The sequence below is a fragment of the Ranitomeya imitator genome, chromosome 1, assembly GCF_032444005.1.
Source record: "Ranitomeya imitator isolate aRanImi1 chromosome 1, aRanImi1.pri, whole genome shotgun sequence".
NCBI lineage: Eukaryota > Metazoa > Chordata > Amphibia > Anura > Dendrobatidae > Ranitomeya > Ranitomeya imitator.
In genome coordinates, this window is record NC_091282.1 from 575,288,552 (window position 1) to 575,303,873 (window position 15,322).

Sequence of the window (15,322 nt, forward strand, 5' to 3'; positions counted from 1 at the left end):
CAGCCGCGCCCATCGCCAGAGCTCCATTGGATCCCAGGGGGTGAGTATGTAACTATTTTTTATTTTAATTCTTTTTTTTAACAGGAATATGTGCCCACACTGCTAAATACTGCGTGGGCTGCGTTATGTACTACATGGCTGCTATATACTACGTGGGCAGTACTATATACTACGTGGCTGCTATATACTACGTGGGCAGTACTATATACTACATGGCTGCTATATACTACATGGCTGCTATATACTACATGGACAGTACTATATACTACATGGCTGCATATATGATACGTGGGCAGTACTATATACTACATGGCCGCTATATACTACGTGGGCAGTACTATATACTGCATGGCTGCTATGTACTACGTGGGCAGTACTATATTGTTATGAATTGGTGATTCAGAACCACAATGGACCTGGTGGTTAAGAGCACACAAAGTGACCTGATAGTTACTAATAACATAGGACGAGCTCTGAGACGTGGGAACTCTGCTGACCGCAATCCCTAATCCTATCACACCACACTAGAGGTAGCCGTGGAGCGCTCCTGACCAGACCTAGGCGCCTCGGGCACAGCCTGAGAAACTAGCTAGCCTGAAGATAGAAAAATAAGCCTACCTTGCCTCAGAGAAATTCCCCAAAGGAAAAGGCAGCCCCCCACATATAATGACTGTGAGTAAAGATGAAAACACAAACACAGAGATGAAATAGATTTTAGCAAAGTGAGGCCCGACTTACTGAATAGACCGAGGATAGGAAAGATAGCTTTGCGGTCAGCACAAAAACCTACAAACAACCACGCAGAGGGCGCAAAAAGACCCTCCGCACCGACTAACAGTACGGAGGTGCTCCCTCTGCATCCCAGAGCTTCCAGCAAGCAAAACAAACCAATATAGCAAGCTGGACAGAAAAAATAGCAAACAAAAGTAACACAAGCAGAACTTAGCTTATGCAGGGCAGACAGGCCACAAGAACGATCCAGGAGAGAGCAAGACCAATACTGGAACATTGACTGGAGGCCAGGAACAAAGAACTAGGTGGAGTTAAATAGAGCAGCACCTAACGACTTAACCTCGTCACCTGAGGAAGGAAACTCAGAAGCCGCAGCCCCACTCACATCCACCAGAGGAAGCTCATAGACAGAACCAGCTGAAGTACCACTCATGACCACAGGAGGGAGCTTGACCACAGAATTCACAACACTATATACTACATGGCTGCTATATACTACGTGGACAGTACTATATACTACATGGCTGCTATATACTACATGGCAGCTATATACTACGTGGGCAGTACTATATACTACATGGCTGCTGTATACTACGTGGGCAGTACTATATACTACGTGGCTGCTATATACGTGGACAGTACTATATACTACATGGCTGCTATATACTACGTGGACAGTACTATATACTACATGGCTGCTATATACTACGTGGGCAGTACTATCTACTACATGGCTACTATATACTACGTGGGCAGTACTATATACTACATGGCTGCTGTATACTACGCAGGCAGTGTTATATACTACATGGCTGCTGTATACTACGTGGCCTGTGTTAGATACTGCGTGGGCTGCGTTATATACTACATGGCTGCTATATACTACGTGGGCAGTGCTATATACTACATGGCTGCTATATACTACGTGGCCAGTGTTACATACTATGTGGCCTGTGTTTTGTACTGCGTGGGCTGTGCTATATATTGCGTGGCTTGTGTTATATACTACGTTGCCTGTGTTATATACTACGTGGCTGCTATATACTGCGTGGGCTGGGTTATATAGTACGTGGGCTGTGTTATATACTGTTTGGGATGTGTTATATATTGCGTGGCCTGTATTAACGCATCGGGTATTCTACAATATGTATGTATGTATATAGGAGCCACATACTATATAGCACAGGCAACGTACTATTTGTATGCTATATACTACATGGCTCCTATATATTACGTGGCCTGTGCTATATACTATGTGGCTGCTATATACATACATTTTCTAGAATACCCGATGCGTTAGAATCGGGCCACAATCTAGTATGTGATAATTGCTCATAATTAGACCAGCTTAGATAAAGGTGGCGTGTGAAACGAATTGTTTACAGCTTAATTTGGAAGTGGGGCAATATTTACAGTATTTTGTGCATTAACCCCTTAACGACCGCCGATACACCTTTTAACGGCGGCAGTTAAGGGTACTTAAACCACAGAAAAAGTAAATAGCGCCCCCCAGAGTCTGATTTTCTCCGGGGTCTCGGCTGCTGGGGGTAGCCGAGACCCCAGAGAACATGATTCGGGGTTTTTTTTTACCGACCCCACTTTTGCGATCGCCGGTAATTAACCGTTTACTGGCGATCGCAAAAAAAAAGTGATTTCCCTTTTAATTTCTCTGTCCTCCGATGTGATCGCACATCAGAGGACAGAGAAAAGGGGTCCCAGATAGCCCCCCGATACTCACCTGTCTCCCCCGGTGCTCCTCGTGGCTCCCGATGGGCACCGCCATCTTTTTCCGGACAAAAAAATGGCGGGCGCATGTGCAGTGCACCCGCCAGCCGGCACAGGGAGAATCTTTGGGGTCTCGGCTGCCGGGGGTAGCCGAGACCCCAAAGAACATGATCGGGGTCGTTTTTACCGACCCCTGTTTTGCGATCGACGGTAATTAACTGTTTACCGGCGTCCGCAAACAAAAAAAAAGCAATGTGTAATTCTCTGTCCTCTGATGTGATCGCACATCAGAGGACAGAAAAATAGGGGGATTCGGGGACCCTTTTATACTTACCGGTGTCCCTGGGTCCTCCTGCGTCCTCTCCTGCCCGCCGGCGTCTTCATGGGGAAAGAAAATGGCGGGCGCATGCGCAGTGCGCCCGCCATCTGTCGCCATCTGCCGGCAGGAGAAAGCAGTTGGGGCTAAAATGAGGGTTAGGGTTAGGGCTAGGGTTAGGGCTAGGGTTTGGGTTAGGGCTAGGGTTAGGGATAGGGTTAGGGTTGGGGCTAAATTTAGAGTTAGGGTTGGGGCTAAATTTAGGGTTAGGGTTGGGGCTAAATTTAGGGTTAGGGTTGGGGCTAAATTTAGGGTTAGGCTTCTTTCACACTTACGTCGGTACGGGGCCGTCGCAATGCATCGGCCCGACATACCGACGCACGTTGTGAAAATTGTGCACAACGTGGGCAGTGGATGTAGTTTCTCAACGCATCCGCTGCCAAATCTATGTCCTGGCGAGGAGGGGACGGAGTTACGGCCACGCATGCGAGGTCAGAAATGGCAAATGCGACATACAAAAAAAATGTTACATTGAATTTTTTTTGTGCCGACGGTCCGCCAAAACACAACTGATACAGTGCACGACGGACGCGATGTGTGGCCATCCGTCGCGATCCGTCGGCAATACAAGTCTATGGGCAAAAAACGCATCCTGCGGGCACATTTGCGGGATCCGTTTTTTGTCCAAAACGACTGATTGCGACAGATGCCAAACAACGCAAGTGTGAAAGTAGCCTTAGGGTTAGGGTTGGGGCTAAAGTTAGGGCTAGGATTGGGGCTAAAGTTAGGGTTAGAGTTGGGATTAGGGTTAGGGTTTGGATTAGGGTTGGTATTAGGGTTAGGGTTGGCATTAGGGTTACGCTTGGGATTAGGGTTAGGTTTGGGATTAGGGTTAAGGTTAGGGTTGTGATTAGGGGTGTATTGGGATTAGGGTTAGGTTTGAGGTTAGGGTTGAGATTAGGATTAGGGGTGTGTTGGATTTAGGGTTTTGATTAGGGTTATGGTTAGGGTTGACATTAGGGTTGTTTTGGGGTAAGGGTTGTGATTATCGTTAGGGTTAGTGATTAGGATTATGGATCGGGTTGGGATTAGGGTTAGGGGTGTGTTGGGCTTAGGGTTGGAGCTAGAATTGGGGGGTTTCCACTGTTTAGGTACATCAGTGGGTCTCCAAACACGACAGCCAATTTTGCGCTCAAAAAGTCAAATGGTGCTCCCTTCCTTCTGAGCTCTGCCGTGCGCCCAAACAGTGGGTTACCCCCACATATGGGGCATCAGCGTACTTGGGATAAATTGGACAACAACTTTTGGGGTCCAATTTCTCCTGTTACCCTTGTTAAAATAAAAATTTGGGGGCAAAAAGATCATTTTTGTAGAAAATATGCGATTTTTTATTTTCACGGCTCTACGTTATAAACTTTTGTGAAGCACATGGGGGTTCAAAGTGCTCACCACACATCTAGATAAGTTCCTTAATGGGTCTAGTTTCCAAAATGGTGTCACTTGTGGGGGGTTTCCACTGTTTAGGCACATCAGGGGCTCTCCAAACGCGACATGGCGTCCAATCTCAATTCCAGCCAATTCTACATTGAAAAAGTAAAACGGCGCTCCTTCACTTCCAAGTTCTGCGGTGCGCCCAAAAAGTGGTTTACCCCCACATATGGGGTATTGGCGTATTCAAGAGAAATTGCATAACAAAATTTATGGTTACATTTCTGTTTTTACACTTGTGAAAATAAAAAAAATGGTTCTGAATTAAAATGTTTGCAAAAAAAAGTTAAATGTTCATTTTTTCCTTCCACATTGTTTCAGTTCCTGTGAAGCACGTAAAGGGTTAATAAACTTCTTGAATGTGGTTTTGAGAACCTTGAGAGGTGTAGTTTTTAGAATGGTGTCACACTTCATTATTTTCTATCATATAGACCCCTCAAAATGACTTCAAATGTGATGTGGTCCCTAAAAAAAATGGTGTTGTAAAAATGAGAAATGGCTGGTCAACTTTTAACCCTTGTAACTCCCTAACAAAAAAAAATATTTTGGTTTCAAAATTGTGCTGATGTAAAGTAGACATGTGGGAAATCTTATTTATTAACTATTTTTCGTGACATATCTCTTTGATTTAAGGGCATAAAAATACAAAGTTTGAAAATTGCAAAATTTTAAAAATTTTCGCCATATTTCCATTTTTTTCATAAATAATCGCAAGTAATATCGAAGAAATGTTACCACTAACATGAAGTACAATATGTCACGAAAAAACTGTCTCAGAATCAGCGGGATCCGTTGAAGCGTTAGAGAGTTATAACCTCATAAAGTGACAGTGGTCAGAATTGTAAAAATTGGCTCGGTCATTAAGTACCAAATTGGCTCTGTCACTAAGGGGTTAAACAATGTAGAGCTGTTCGTTGCCTGGCATAGTTATAGCTAATACAAAAACTATATTACACTGCATTAAAAATTGATCTGCAACACCCAATGATGATGATACATAAAAACAGAAGCAACACATATGGCAGATAGAATAGTACTCTAAATACTGTACAAACAAAAGCTCATATAGTATCCCTCGTCATATTTAAATGGTCACTGTTGTTTCAACAAATTTTGCATAAAGTAATAGCATGAATCCATTTAAAAAAAAAAACGTAATAATCCTCACCTAGCCAAATCGGTTCTCGTACTTTGCACTGACGAGGGTCAATACCCCAGAACACTGTGTCTGTAAATTTAGATTCTGATTTGGTTTTTGTCCTAAGTCACATTTCAAGGCTCGTGAAAGGGTTAATAGTGACTTGTAGGATTGCTGCTTCCAACAGGTGGTGCTATAGAGTTCAAGTACTCTTCCTCTCTGAAGAGGCAATTTGCATAATAATTCTTATCAGAGAAATGCGCTTCTTTCTCCACTTATGAGAGATCTCACTATCCATACTGAAAAACAGCTGACACCTCTTGATTGGTGATTGGAGAGATGACAAGCCGCGTGATAAACAGGCAGGGAAGCCTAGTACTGTATTTGTGGCTTCCAGGAGTCTGGATGCTACAGTGGCATTGCCTCCCTCACAGGGGGGGATGTCATGCCTGGAAGAAAGGAGGGATCCCCTTTCCAGATACATCAGTATGCAACACTTTTCCTACTCCAAACCAGAAGGGGGAGTTCCAACACCTAACTTCAGGGGAGCTTCCCTATAAGTTCTTGCCTGGAGGCAGGGTTAGTTAGTGTAGTCTGAGACAGTGAAGGAGGAAGAGGCAAGTGAGGAAGAACCTGGGAGATTGGAGCTGCGACTGAGCTCACCCCAGGACTGAGCGCTAAAGACCAGACACCGGAGTCCGTGGTTGTGTGGAAACTGCAGGCCCAGCAACTAAAACCAGAAGGCAGGAGATTGAAGGTTTCCTGGCCCCAGCTGACAACCTGAGATACAGCAGCATACAAGAGCCTGGAGTCACCACGAGGGAGTGACACCTGGAACAGGCTCAAGCTGCCTGCCATGCAGGTAGTGTTCCATTTAATGGACAGATTGAGAAAGGGACTTGAGTAGAACATAAAACATCAAGCACCCAGAGAACAGCGCAGTAGAGAAGCCTCCAACCCCACCTGGCTAGGTGGATTCTGAATTGCTTCTAGGCTGCCCTGATCTCCATTGTTACCTGTTCCCTGTGCTCTGGATTTCATCTTCAACCACGAACTAAAGGTAAAGAGAACTGCAGCCCTTGCGTCCTCTAGTCCTCTCCCACACCGTCAGTCCTGCACCCCAACATCCCTCAGGGCCTTGCTCCACCTGAGGGGAGCAGAACCATCTCACACCATCGGCCCCAGCATTCCCTTTAAGCAGCGTCGGCTACCCATTGCCAAAGACCACAGGTGGCATCACGTGAAATCCCCTACAAACATTCCCTCATACTTTTATTATGCGCCCAGGGCCACCCATTTAAGAGTTGTCCTACGCGGTTTCCAGTACCCCACTGCCCTAGCAGGTATCGCATTTCTGGGTCATCATGAACAGGATATCATAGCCCGGCGTGTGAGGAACAGAGGTGTTTCTTCGTGGGCGGAGCCTGATAAAGAGCGCGAAGGGAAGCCGCACTCCATGCTCTGCCGTCAGCAGGTGAAAAAGCAGGAGACCCCAACCGGGAACCCTCAGGAGTACAATTCATCCCGCTGAGCAGCCGCTGACTACGGTAACGATACCCAGAGCCTGGCTGAGGTTAACCAGGGGGGAGGAACATATCCAGCCCAGGTGGAGATGCAGCGGCGGCCACAGCCGCAGCCCCCATAATGCCACTATCCATGCTGTGCATACCGGGAGCAGCCTGGTTTCTGCAATACTCAGGGGAGTCGCACACCCTGAGCAATTTTAGGGAGAGACTACAGTTTGTTTGAAGTGTACCTCCTGTCTGAGAATCAAAAGGTCAGCATCCTTAAGGTACCTTCACACATAACGATATCGTTAAGGATATTGTTGGAATGTCACGCTTTTTGTGACGTAGCAACGATCCCGCTAACGATCTCGTTATGTGTGACAGCGACCAACGATCAGGCCCTTGCTGGGAGATCGTTGGTCGCTGGGGAATGATCAGGACCTTTTTTTGGTCGCTGATCACCCGCTGTCATCGCTGGATCGGCGTGTGTGACGCCGATCCAGCGATGTGTTCACTTGTAACCAGGGTAAATATCGGGTTACTAAGTGCAGGGCCGCGCTTAGTAACCCGATATTTACCCTGGTTACCATTGTAAAAGTAAAAAAAAAAAAAAGTACATACTCACATTCTGATGTCTGCCACGTCCCCCCGGCGTCCACAGGGTTAAAACTGCTTTCGGCAGGAGCGCTGCTATTGCACGCGCTGCGGCCGAGAGCTTCCCTGCACTGACTGTTAGTGCCGGCCGTAAAGCAGAGCACAGCGGTGACGTCACCGCTGTTACTGCCGGCGCTGACAGTAAGTGCAGGGAAGCTCTTGGCCGGAGCGCGTGCATTAGCAGTTTACCCTGGTTACCCGGGGACTTCGGCATCGTTGAAGACAGTTTCAACGATGCCAAAGTCTTTCCCCGGATCATTGGTCGCTGGAGAGAGCTGTCTATGTGACAGCTCCCCAGCGACCACACGACTTACCAACGATCACGGCCAGGTCGTATCGCTGGTCGTGATCGTTGGTAAATCGTTTAGTGTAACTGGCCAGTTAACTTTTGCGGCCCAGAGGGAGGTAAAGTCCTGGCAGAGAGCTGATAAAAGAACTGTTAAACAAATTTTGGCTGGGCTGAAGGACACCTTGACACCCGCATTGCAGCTGTGATTAAAATGAGATTCTTTGGGTGCAAACAAAGGGTGCAGTACAGTATACGGGACTATGCCCTTAATCTCCAGGAGGGGCTGTGGGCCATTAAGCAGGTTGACCCGACAGCGTGCAAAATCGTTACAGCTTGTTAAAGGAGCTATGTATTGAGGGACTCCTGTTTAACACCCACAGGACACAGCTGCACATCATGGCCCTACAAAACCCTGACCTTGACTTTGCGCACTTTAAAGATAGGGCCATCTGGGTGCTGCGTGAACCAAATCCCAGTGGCACAACGCCCCCTAGGCGCCCTGCAATTACATACCACTAGGAAACGGTATCCTTTCCCCAGACACTCTTGGAAGCCGACGTGCAGACCCTAGATAATAACTCCTCTGCAGACCTATGTCTTCAGGTCTAGGAGTTGACTAAGTGTGGCTGCACTAACCAAAACCTTGCAGTCCAAGAAAGTGTCCCCAAAGGAGAAGATCCAGCTGGCCTGCAGTCCAGATGACATCCCGAGGCGATGGCCGAAGAGGATCCCACCGACCAGAGGGAGAGACAACGATCGCTAAGACCAGGACAGACGATCCATTTGTCACAACACCTCAGCCAGGCAGGACACAAAATAAGATTCTGCAATTTAAACAAACAACCCCTGGGACAGAAGGTCAACCCCCAGGACTAAGATCACCAGGCGCACAAAGCTGGCGAGACAAGTACGTCGGAGGACGACCGGTCCTCCCAGTTGTGATTGATGGCATCCCAATGAACGCTTTACTGGACACTGGCTCCCAGGTGACGACTATGCCATATATTCTTTACAACCGGTACTTGAATGACTCTGATATTACCCGCAGCCCAGATAATAATCTGACCATAGTAGCCAGCAATGGTCAGTCTTTGCCACAAATGGGGTATAAAGAGGTGACCATTAAGATTGGCTGAGTAGAATTGCAGTCACAAGGTTTGATTATAGTTGATATTGACAAACGAGAATGCCATCGTATGATCACTTTAGGCACCAATGTAATAGAACATTGTCTTGGAGAAATTATTGATTTGTTGCAGCAGGTAGCCGAGACCGCCAGTTCCAGTCAGCAGTGAGTCCTGCAAAAAGAGATCAAAGCCCTGATGCAGAGACAACAGGTAGAGTTGTCTGGTGAAGAAGTTGGCATTGTCAGAGTGAGTGATCCAATCCCCATTGCAATACCCCCTAGGAGTGCAATGTTAATCTGGTGTCGAGCTGCAATAGGCCTCATGTGTCAAGACTACCAAGCCCGTGTACTCTGATAGTAGGCCCACCATCCTGACAGCCAGAGGGGTAGTAGATGTCTGCAAAGGGAGGGTACCAATGCACACTCTGAATTGTGGGGAGAAAGAGGTCCATTTACCATTATATGTCACCCTTGCTAAGCTATTCATTGTACTGTAAATAACAATGCAATCCATCTGACCAGTTGGAAGACATTGGCTCTCAGGGGCAGTTGGAGAATTGGTGTCAGAAGTTACACGTAGGCACTGACTCCACCTCTTTGCAACAAAAGCAAGGGGCTTACCGGGTGGTCAAAGAATATGAAATGGTTTTTAGCAAACATCATCTAGACTTTGGGCAGGTAAAAGGGATTCAACACCATATCCCCACTGGTGATCATCCGCCCATTAAAGAGAGGTACCAGCCTATAACTCCAGCTCACTACCAATGTGCCAAGGGTATGTTACGGGAGATGAAGGAGGCTGGGGTGAGACAGTTGTAGCCCCTGGGCAGCTCCGTTAGTCCTCGTTAGAAAGAAAGATGGTACAATGAGGATGTGTGTTGACTACAGGCAGATTAACTGCATTTCACATAAGGACGCCTACCCATTACACAGAATTGAGGAAACATTAGCTGCAATGAAATCCGTTAAATATTTCTCCACCTTAGATCTCTCCAGTGGGTATTGGCAGGTTCCCGTGGCAGAGGCGGATAAGGAGAAGGCCACCTTCACAATACCCATGAGCTTAAACGAGTTCAACTACATGCCATTCGGGCTTTGTAACACACCAGGTACATTCCAGAGGATGATGGAGTGTTTCCTCGGGCACAAAAACTTTAAAACCGTTCTGTTGTACCTGGATGACGTCATCGTCTTCTCCAAGACCTATGAAGACCACTTGAAGCACCTGGCCGAGGTGTTTGAAGCACTGTCCAACTTTGGCCTGAAAGTGAAGCCGTCCAAGTGCCACGTGTTGAGGCCCAAAGTGCAGTGCCTAGGCCACGTAGTTAGCGCAGAAGGCATGGCACCAATCCTGACAAAGTCACCATTATCAGGGACTGGCCAAAACCCAATACCATTCCTAAAGTATGGCAGTTCCTCAGGTTAGTAGGCTACAACCGGAGATTCATCAAGGACTCCACCAAGAAAGCCACACCCCTGCAAAACCTGCTAGTAGGCCAATCCAAGAAGTCCAAGAACAAGAATCCTCTGTTCGAGTGGAACAGCAGGCTAGAAGAATCCTTAACTCGGTTGAAGTTGGCTCTCACGGGACATGAAGTCCTGGCCTATCGTGACTATGACCAACCATTCATACTTTACACTGATGCCAGCAACATGGGATTGGGAGCAGTGCTGTCACAAGTGCCAAAAGGCAGAGAGAGAGTGATTGCCTATGCCAGCAGGAAGCTTCGTCCCACTGAGAGGAATCACGACAACTATAGTTCCTTCAAGTTGGAGTTTCTCGCCATAGTCTGGGCTGTAACCAAGCGATTCAAACATTACCTGGCTTCAGCGAAGTTTACCGTCTTCACGGACAATAATCTGCTGACTCACTTGGAAACCGCAAGGCTGGGTGCATTGGAACCTGGTGATGGATTACAAGGCTGTCCAACTATGAGTTTACCATCAAGTACCAAGTCGGGCATAAGAACGCTAATGCTGATGCGCTGTCCAGGATGCCCAATTTACCAGATGAGGAAGAAGACCTGGAAGAGCTAGAAGAAATCGAGTTACCAGCCTTCCACCGCCCCTAGGCGGCCCAGTGGTCCCATTGTGTGAGGAACATGCGCTATGCCATGCAAGAGGCCACGCTTAACCCGTTGCCCCACCATGGATGGGCAGAGACGCAGAATAGCGACCCTGCAGTTCGCCTAGTAAAGATGTTGCTAACACGCACCCTGGTCCAGATTCTCCACAAGAGACCCAACAGTTGTGGAAAGAGAAGGGCAAGCTGTTCATCTATGAGAGTAAGCTGTGTCGGCGGAACATCAACTCACGCACTCCTGAACGGTCTGGCAGGTGGTTGTCCTGAAGCGGGATGTGCCACAGGTCTTGGATGCGTACCACGATGGAGCAGGACACTTCGGGTGGAAGAAACTGGAGGTTCTACTTCGTGAGAGATTCTACTGGATTGGCATGAGGAAAGCCATTGAGAGGTGGTGCCGAGAATGTGGCCCATGCAACCTGTGCAGGAAAGACCGCAACAACCAGAGGGCTCCCTTACAGCCCATAGTCATAAAGCAGCCACTTGATCTCATAGCCTTGAACCACGTGAAGTTAGCCCAAGCCGCTCAGGCTATGTTTATGCCCTGAACATAGTGGACCATTAAGGTTCCTGGTAGTCTCGCCTGTCAAAGACCAAAAAGCGAAGACAGCAGCCAAAGCATTTCAAGGGCACTTTTGTTCACCACACGGTTACCCTGAACAAGTGCTCACCGACCAAAGCCTAGCCTTTGAGGCAGAACTGTTCCAGGAGTTCTGTAACCTGTATAGCTGCAAGAAGATCAGGACAACACTGTGTCCGCAGACAAATGGCATGTGCGAGAAAATGAACCAGGTGGTAAGAACGAAACCTGTGGCCAGAGAAGTTCCGGATTTGGTTTATCTGTACAATCATATCCCGGTAAACTCCACCAACTGCACTCCAGCCTACCTGATGAGAGCGAAACCTGGCAAGTTACCCATTTACTTGGACATGGGAGTTTTAACTCCTGAGACAACATCACCAGATGCAGACTGGGATACAGAGCGGCAGCTGCAATACCACAAAGTACAAGAATGCGTAGAGAAAAGTTTGTCCCAAGCCAGGCAGAGGCTCATCTTATGGACAACTCTTCACTGCCATGTTACCATGTATCTCTCCTGATGAACCCATCCATGGGGGAAACGTGTCGAGAGTTTGTTGATCTCATCTGAGAAGTTATACCTTTATGGTCTTAAGCCGCCTATATGTAGCACCACATCTAGACAGATAAGTTCAGCTGTATCTATAGGACACTTGTGTCCTCACCTGTATCTGACATTTTCTTCATTATGCATTGGTGAATGTGGTGCTTTGGGGTGCAATTATATTTGCTGCAATATTTATCTATTATTGTGAAAGTTTGTTGTTCCATGTGAGTGAAGCGCCCCCAGGGGCCGTGGGATACTCGGTACCAGGTCGTGTGGTTCACAGGGGGATGTCCCAGTGGCCGACCCGGTCTGTGGCCCTGGGACATCCGTATTAAAGGGGAAAGGTCTTTAAAGGGATAAAGTTTATGTTCATGACGCCACCTGTGGTATTCGGTCAGGGTGACCGACGCTGCTTTGAGGGGTCCGCTGGGGTGATGTTATGGCAGCTAGATGGTATAACTTCCCACAGGTGAAGTATATCCCCAGGGCTTCCCAGAGTGTCGATGGTGAATGGTGAGAGGTGCAGAGAAGAACGAGGACACAAGGTTGCAGTCTCTTTACCTTTACTGAAGACTTCAGCATCCACAATCCAGAGCACCAGATCACAGGGCAGGCAGAGTCCGGCCTGTTTAGAGGCAAGTCCAGAGTTCCCTTGTCCAGGTGGAAATCAGTAGCCTTTCCTTGCGCTGCGGTGGTGTAGTCCCTTACTGCCTATGGCTTCACATAAGGGTCTCACAGATGTGGTGTTTCACTCTCTGTCCCCCGTATAGGATAGGACAAAACCCGTATGACTGGTGACTTGAGCCTGTTTATAGGGTCTCTTACATAACCCGCCTCTGTGGGTGTCACTGTGCCTCCTACGTGTAGGTGCGGACAGGTAACCTGCAAATAGCTGTCCTGCCGGTCTCTGAAATAAGGCGTAGAGGTCCTTACTCCCTCAGTATTCCGGCTACCGGGATTCTGCACCTCAGAAGGAGGTAGCCTGATGGCGGCTGGTCCCCTTCTGGTATCCTCTCCTTTGCTTTGACTTCCTTCACGCTCGCTGCAATACAGTTCTGCCTTTCAATGTCTCTTTCTGGGAGCTGCAGCTCTGAGGGCATGCACAGCTCCGTGGACCCTCTGTCCTCCTCAGACTGCTGTCTGGAACTTTCTCTCTCTCTTTCCCTACAGACTACCAGTTATATATATATGTGGGGAGTGACCTAATAAATAGGAGCAGAAGCTCCCCCTGGTGGTCTGGAGTGTGAATGTGTTGCATGTTTGTGATACCTGGATGCAGTTATCCTTTCTTGCCTCCAAACGAAGCATCACTCTCCCCGGGAGGAAAGCAATACCACTGCGACGACCAGGACCCTGGGGCGCCGCATGAGCACCATATGTGGTCTCTTTGCAGTTAGTCCCCTGTTCATCATATTGGTTTGGGGATGATGGTATAAATATGAGTATGGTGCTGCAGTAGTACCTAGATACCAGTAGTCTTCATCACTTAATAATATCAGTGACTATCTTGTATTTGTGAATTTTCGCCATTAGTGGCTAAGCTTGTTTGGGCTGTCTCTTTTTCCTACATTTATACACATTTATTCTTTTGTTTTATATGTTCAATATCTGCTTACACCTAAGACTATTCCAACATTTATTATACAGTAGATACAGGTCATCTGGCCCTCTGTTTCTGACTTATGCCTTATAGGGTGAATTAGGAGAGAAGGGACAGCTGTCGGACGAGTGGGGGCACCATTTGCGCTTTTACTTACGGTGCCAACATCCGCACCTAGGTAGGCGCCCAGACAGTTGTGTATCTAGGGTCAGATCACTCACTTCTGCACATCAGCTGAGTAAGGGTGATATTATGTTTGACCACAATTTTATCACTTCTGTGTCCACACAAGAGACATTGACTTTGGTGCTAGTGTTTTTGTTTATTGTCTTTTTTGACGTATTTGGATGGGCTTATCTCTGCATTTTTTTATCTAAAGGTACCGTCAGATTTAGCGACGCTCCAGCGATATAGTCAACGATCCGACCTAAACTAGATTGCTGGAGTGTCGCTGTTAGGTCGCTGTAGAGATGTCAAACACAGCAACTCCAGAACGATGCAGGAGCGATCCAGTGACGTACTTATCATTCTCGCTGGTTGTTAGCTCTGTGAAAAAACATTGCAGGCATCGTTGCTTTTGCTGTCAAACATGACGACCTGACGACCAAATAAAGTTCTGGACTTTCAGCTACGACCAGCGATGTCACAGCAAGATCCTGATCGCTGCTGCGTGTCAAACACAACGAGATCGCTATCCAGGACGCTGCAACGTCACGGATCGTTGTCGTTCTCGTTGTAAAGTTGCTCAGTGTGAAGGTACCTTTATAAGCAGAGGTAGTCCTTAGCTAGGTAAACATTGTAGTGGTGATATAAATAGACTAGAGGGTTTGAATGGTTGTTTTTCCCTAGTACTTTTAGTAGCCCATTGCATTGAAGCATTTTTTTGAGGAGGTAGCTAGACCTTTGTGGTTCGTTTTATAATTATGCTTATTAAAAGTTATATTTTAAATAGGGTTTTTTTTCCAGTATACTGTTGTATTCATCCTTGTTATATATTGAACTGTGTGAGACGATTTGTGTCCATGTAGCTGTTTTGCATATCTTTGATATTGTAGTTAAACAGTTAGGGTACCGTCACACTATACCATTTCGATCGCTACGACGGTACGATTCGTGACGTTCCAGCGATATCGTTACGATATCGCTGTGTCTGACACGCAGCAGCGATCAGGGATCCTGCTGAGAATCGTACGTCGTAGCAGATCGTTTAGAACTTTCTTTCATCGCTGGATCTCCCGCTGTCATCGCTAGATCGGTGTGTGTGACACCGATCTAGCGATCTAGCAATGCGATCCAGCGATGCGTTCGCTTGTAACCAGGGTAAACATCGGGTTACTAAGCGCAGGGCCGCGCTTAGTAACCCGATGTTTACCCTGGTTACAAGCGTAAAACTAAAAAAAAAAAAACAGCACATACTTACATTCCGGTGTCCGTCAGGTCCCTTGCCGTCTGCTTCCCGCGCTGTGACTGCCGGCCGTAAAGTGAAAGCAGAGCACAGCGGCTGTGCTTTCACTTTCACTTTACAGCCGGCAGTCA

The 15,322-nt window shown here is 47.3% G+C and overlaps 1 protein-coding gene across 1 annotated transcript in view; it reads left to right on the forward strand.

Annotated features, from left to right (window-relative positions):
- The window catches only part of FSTL3 (follistatin like 3), a 426,956-nt gene that overhangs the window by 138,085 nt on the left and 273,549 nt on the right, over positions 1-15,322 (forward strand). The window lies entirely within an intron of this gene.